This window comes from Anolis carolinensis, chromosome 3, assembly GCF_035594765.1.
Source record: "Anolis carolinensis isolate JA03-04 chromosome 3, rAnoCar3.1.pri, whole genome shotgun sequence".
Lineage (NCBI taxonomy): Eukaryota > Metazoa > Chordata > Lepidosauria > Squamata > Dactyloidae > Anolis > Anolis carolinensis.
Window position 1 is genome coordinate 66659028 of NC_085843.1, and position 6494 is coordinate 66665521.

The 6494-nt window shown below is 42.1% G+C and overlaps 1 long non-coding RNA gene across 5 annotated transcripts in view; it reads left to right on the top strand.

The window, feature by feature from the left end:
- The window catches only part of LOC103278377 (uncharacterized), a 526052-nt gene extending 520063 nt beyond the window's left edge, over window positions 1–5989 (top strand). For all 5 annotated transcript variants that reach the window (XR_010004170.1, XR_010004173.1, XR_010004174.1 and 2 more), the window contains one exon: window positions 1–5989. This exon is cut by the window's left edge and continues 24502 nt beyond it. This is a non-coding gene — a long non-coding RNA (uncharacterized LOC103278377).
- The last annotated feature ends 505 nt before the right edge of the window (window positions 5990–6494 follow it).

Below are 6494 nucleotides of genomic sequence, written 5' to 3' on the forward strand. Positions count from 1 at the left end.
TACATTCCATGCTTATTCCCCAGTGAACTGAAAGTATAGAGGAATTAATTCCTTGCATCAGATCATTATTATTATTATTATTATTATTATTATTATTATTATTATTATTATTATTATTATCATCATCATCATCATTTCTAGTAATAAGAATTTGTTGTTATGGGGTTGTGCTGCAAACCTGCAGTCATTATCATTTCCTATCATGATCATTATCGCTTAACATGCTGCTGAGATGCAGCATGCATGGAACAAATATGGAACCCTGCCAGAAGTAGCCTTGTGTCATGTGTTGGGCTTTGGTGGGCTACGTCCTGGCTGCATCTCGGTAGCATCCTAGGACAGGGCTTAAAGCCCATGTGTTTAGTCCTAAGTCCCCATCTACACTAGGTATGTGCATTTCAGCAGAACCTTTAGCCATTTCTGCTATTCGGATTGTGGGGGCCTGTGGATCCATTTTTGTGTGCCTCCCGAAAATAAGTGGATGCCCAAATGGGCGTTTTCAGTCCATAGCCAAAACATACAGATAGATCTTTCCCATTGGCAGCAATTGGGGGCTTCATGGGCTCCTCTTCCCATCATTTTTAGGGCTATGAGGATGAAAATGGCTACACTTGGAGGACACATCTACCACAGCTGGCCCATCATGTTTCATAATGTTTGAGTCATCCCCTGAATTTTAGGAATTTATTTTCTTTCTAGAAATAAAATCACCTTAAAAATTCCAAAAAGGTATCCTCTGCTGTCCCTGCCTGTAACTTCTGCAGGAGCAGCAGCAGGGCACCATTCCTTCCTTCCAAATGTCAAAGATGCACTTCCACATCACACAGCCCACTATTACATACTCTTTACTAATTAAAAAAAACAGTAACTTCTTCCAAAGCTTTTGCAATTTGCATTTCTTGTTCTCACCACATCCTGGAAAAGGCCAGCAGCCCACCATCTACAAGCAAGCAAGCAGCAAGTCCCCTTATTAGAAAAACACTCCTGTATAATCCAGAAATTATTAGATATTGGTGTTAAGTTTAGGTAGGGATGTAGGTAGTTTTTCTGAGAATGAGGCTTTGCTGTTTGCTGTAATCCTATAATTTTAATAACAATCTTTTAAAAGTATTTTCTGAAAGAGAGGAGGGAGGAGAGATAAGGGAAGAAGCTAAAGGCTTTAGTAAAGGCCAAAGGGTGACTAAAATTCAGAGCCACCCTAAAACCCATTTTCACATTTTTCCAATAAAACTCCATGCCACTGCAAATCTGCTTTTATTTTATTTTTAATGGTAAAAATTTGTTTTTCACAAATCCATTTTTTTCATCAAAAATTAAATCCATAGCTCAATATGTAAAGTTTTAGTCACATCCCGTTTGGATTACTGCAATGCTTTCTATGTGGGGTTGCCTTTGAATATAGTTTGGAAGTTTCAGCTGGTTCAGAGATCAGCAGCCAGGTTACTGACTGGAACGCCGTACAGAGAGCGAAGAACTCCTATGTTATGGCAGCTCCACTGGCTGCCAGTCTATTTCTGCACTAAATACAAAGTGCTGGTCATTACTTATAAAGCCCTAAATGGTTCGGGTCCAGGCTATTTGATATCCCGCATCCCTGTCTATAAACCTGTTTGGACTTTGCGATCATCAGAGGGGGCCCTCCTCTCGGTCCCACCCCTGCTTGAAACAGAGACAAGAGAAGGGGCTTTCTTCATGGTCACCGCTCTGAAACCCTCTCCCAAAAGAAATTAGAACAGCCCCACATTACTTTCATTCAAGATAGGGCTAACTGCTCACTTGCTTATGGAGAGAAGGATGAGTTACATCACTGACTCTTTCATGGATGAAGCTGACAATGATTATTTTATTGTAATTTATTGAAGAGCTATATTTTTACATCTTATACAGTTTTAACTGTCTGTTTGTTCCTTGATGCTTGACTGTTTGACTCATTTTATTAGCCAGTGTCTTTTAATTTGTTTTAATTATATGTATAAATGTATTAATGTTTTTTGATGTTTAATGTTTGCCAATTTTATGTTTTATGGTTGGAAGCTGTCCTGATTCCTTTGGGGAGAAAGGGCGGGTTAAAATAAACACACACACACACACACACACACACACACACACACACACACATATATATATATATTTCAAGCCATATGTTGAATCTGTGATCTTTTGTCTGAAAAAACCTCAGCATCCTATTTTGAAGTATTGATCCATAAATTACAAGGGGAGGCATTCTGCATCATCCAGTTTCATATGGATCATAGAGAATGAGCCAGCATATAGAAATGATGGTGAAGGGCAAAATTTGCATGTTTATAAGGGGTTAGTGAGAAAATCACAGGAGAAGCAGTTTCTGTTATTATTCATCATCATCATCCAGCTTGTCAGCCCTGTTGTCCTATGCTATGGACAACAACCAGATATGCAGATATCCAATTAGTATAGTATTCTCAGAAATTGAGAATTCATATCTTTTGATCTTGTAAAATTTGCAAAAATAGCACAATGAGATAAAAACCAGGCTCATTCATCAGAGCTTCTTGGTCCAAGAAAACTTCCAAATCCATATAGAGAATCCAAATCTAGCAGCGATTCTCAGTTAGATTATCTCAACAAGCAAGCACTTTAAACATCTGCCTGAATGTCTATATGTATTGTATTAAATAAATATAGAAATTATATTATTTTATATTACATTAAATAAATGTACAAGTCTGTAGAGATGCAAGACACCCCCCCCCCACACACACACACACACACACCTCAGATTTCCCATGGTTAAGCAAGTGTGGAAATTTTGCATTTGTCCATTTATTTTTTGTATTTACTTATATATTTATGGCATTTATTTATAGTATTTAATTATCACTTTTTTGCCTGCAGGGCCCTTTCTCATTTCAGTTCCTGTATAGGTGCTAAATCTATGTAATAATTAAGTTAGACATGTAAGGTGAACAAATAATCAATATTGTAAAATTCCCATTTTCCTGTAGGTTCTGTACTTCATATGGGTTAAGTTATTGCATGGCTTTGTTCTCTCTCTCCAATCCTTTTTTGTGTGATTTAAATCAGCCTTCTGGAAAGTTGGCTTAAGCAACAGTGATCCTCTGCTAAAATTAACAAAACTCAAGAATATCCTACCAGATCTTGTTCTTTTATTTCAAACTCTTTCCATCTGCTACAAAATTCCTCTTTTGGGGGAAAAAATGTATTACAGGTCCCCTCCTTCATTCATATTGACCTTTTCACAATGGGAATGTATCTGCTTTAATTAACTGATTACTTGATTGTTATTGATGGCTGCCGATAACATTCCGGGCCCAATTCAAGGTGCAGGTTATTACCTATAAAGCTCGAAATGGTTTGGGACCTGCCTATCTTTGTGACCATGTCGTCCTTTATGAACCTGCGCGATCTCTAAGATCCTCCGGGGAGGCCCTCCTCTTGCTTCCATCTTCCTCACAATTACGTCTGGTGGGGACAAGAGAGAGGGGCTTCTCGGCCATCCTCCCCCCCAACTCTGGAACTCCCTCCCCAGGGAGATTAGGTTAGCTCCCTCTCTGTTTAAAAGCCTCCAAAGTAATAATTATTATTTGATACACAAGATTAGTACACAGCAAACGAGATTAGTTTGCTCACTGTTGTATTGGACCACACATCGGACACTTCCCAAATGGCTAGGACTATGTGATGTTTTGGCAAATAATGCATGCAGATTCAAGTAGGATGGCCTTTTGTAGTTGACAAATGGTAATTTTGTCAGCATCAATTGTTTTCAAGTGCCGGTCAAGGTCTTCAGGTACTGCACCCAGTGTGCTGATCACCACTGGGACCACCTTTACTGGCTTGTGCCAGAGTCTTTGCAGTTTGATCTTTAAATCCTCATATTGCATCAGCTTTTCCAGTTGCTTCTCGTCAATTCTGCTGTTACCTGAGATTGCAACATTGATGATCCATACTTTGTTTTTTTAACACAATTATGAGGTCAAGAATATTGTGCTCTAAAACTCTGTCAATCTGAATTCAGAAGTCCCAGAGAAGTTATACGTTTTCATTTTCTGTAACTTTTTCAGGCAAAGTCGCTCTGATCCGCTCTGGCTTTGACACCATATTAACGGCAGTCTCCAAGGATGTAACATGAGCACCTGCTTGTCCTATTTTGATGCATTCTTTTCAACTGGTTCAGCCTGAGGATGTGGTCAAGGTGCTTGGAGAGGTGAGGGCTACCACATGCATCCTAGACCCCTGCCCATCCTGGCTGGTGAGAGAAGCCAGAGAGGGTTTGGCCGAATGGGTGAAAGTGGTGGTGAATGCCTTCCTTCGGGAAGGCATTTTTCCAGCGAGCCTTAAATTGGCTGTTATCAAACCGCTGTTGAAGAAGCCATCACTGGACCCCACTCAATTCAATAACTTTCGGCCCATTTCCAATCTCCCCTTTTTGGGCAAAGTCATGGAACGTGTGGTGGCCGCACAACTCCAGGCATTCTTGGTTGACACTGATTTTCTAGATCCGGCGCAGTCTGGCTTCAGGCCAGGGCATGGTACCGAGACAGCCTTGGTCGCATTAGTCGATGATCTACGCTGGGAACTGGACAGGGGGAGTGTCCCTGCTGGTTCTTCTGGACCTCTCAGCGCCTTCGATATCGTTGATCACGGTATCCTTCTGGTGCACCTTGCCAAGATGGGTCTCAGGCACTGTTTTGCAGTGGCTCCAGTCCTTCCTGGAAGGTCGGTCCCAGATGGTGTCATTGGGGGACACCTTCTCGGCCCCACAACCAATGTCTTGTGGGGTCCCGCAAGGATAAGTACTGTCCCCCATGCTGTTTAACATATACATGAAGCCGCTGGGAGAGATCATCCGGAGTTTCGGGGTGAGGTGTCATCTGTACGCAGATGATGTCCAGCTCTGTCACTCCTTCCCACCTGTCACTAAGGAGGCTGTTCAGGTCCTGAACCGGTGTCTGGCAACAGTGTCGGACTGCATGAGGGCGAACAAATTGAAACTCAATCCAGACAAGACGGAGGTCCTCCTGGTCAGTTGTAGGGCCGAACAGGGTATAGGGTTACAGCCTGTGTTGGACAGGGTCGCACTCCCACTGAAGACACAAGTTCTCAGTCTGGGGGTTCTACTGGACTCGTCGCTAAGCCTGAAGCCCCAGGTTTCGGCGGTGGCCAGGGGAGCTTTCGCACAACTAAGACTTGTGCGCCAGCTGCGCCCATACCTTGGGAAGTCTGACTTGGCCATGGTGATCCACACTCTGGTTACATCCCGTTTGGATTACTGCAACGTGCTCTATGTGGGGCTGCCTTTGAAGATGGCCTGGAAGCTCCAACTAGTACAATGAGCGGCAGCCAAGCTTATAACTGGAGCAGCGTACAGGGAACACACCACCCCTCTGTTGTGTCAGCTCCACTGGCTGCCAATATGCTACCGAGCCCAATTCAAAGTGCCGGTCTTGGCCTACAAAGCCCTAAACGGTTCCGGTCCAACTTACCTATCCAAATGTATCTCCTCCTATGAGCCTGTGAGAACTTTAAGATCATCTGGAGAGGTCCTGCTCTCGGTCCCACCTGCCTCACAAGTGCAGCTGGTGGGGACAAGAGACAGGGCCTTCTCAGTGGTGGCTCCTCGGCTGTGGAACTCCCTCCCCCCAGTGATATCCGGCAGGCCCCATCCCTTCTGAGTTTTAGGGAAAAGGTGAAGACCTGGCTTTGTGAGCAAGCGTTTAATGAATGAACTATGTTGGCTTTGATTCGGTCTGGATTAAGGTTTACGTGCAAGGTTTTTGTGGACAAATTGTTTAAGTATTTTTATTGTACTCTTTTATATGTATTTATTGTATTATGCTAAATTGATTGTTTTAATTGCTTATGTTTTATCTTTTGTACTGTATACCGGCATTGAATTTTGCCAGATTGTGAGCTGCCCTGAGTCCCTTCGGGTAAGAAGGGCGGCATAGAAATAATGGAAATAAATAAATAAATAAATAAATTGCGATCCCGCCAGTTCTTTGTCACAAGTTCCAGTGGATCATCTTAGCAATGGTATTATATCTCTGCTTGTGGTCTGTCTGTGTGATCTTCTTGCAACAGTTGAGGATGTGATCTATCATTTCGTCTGCTTCTTTGCATAACCTACACTTGGGATCTGTAATCGACTTTTCAATTCTGGCTTTGATGGCATTTAATTGCTTGTTTTTGGCCTCAAGAATCAGGCCCTCAGTCTCCTTGTTAACAGACAAGGTGTCAACAATATTTGAAAACAATGATGTCCCAGTTTGGAAGGAAATAAGGAAGGATCCTTTGAATTGGAAAAAAATTAAGTTAACTTTACTGGAAGAATTGCAGCAATAAAGATGAACATGTTACCAAAGATGATATTTTTGTTTCAGAGCATGCCAATTATCTTAAATGAAACCCCATTCACCTTATGGAGGAAGGATATCACAAATTTTGTATGGAATGGGAAAAAGCCAAGAATCAAGTGAAAACTCCTAATTGAT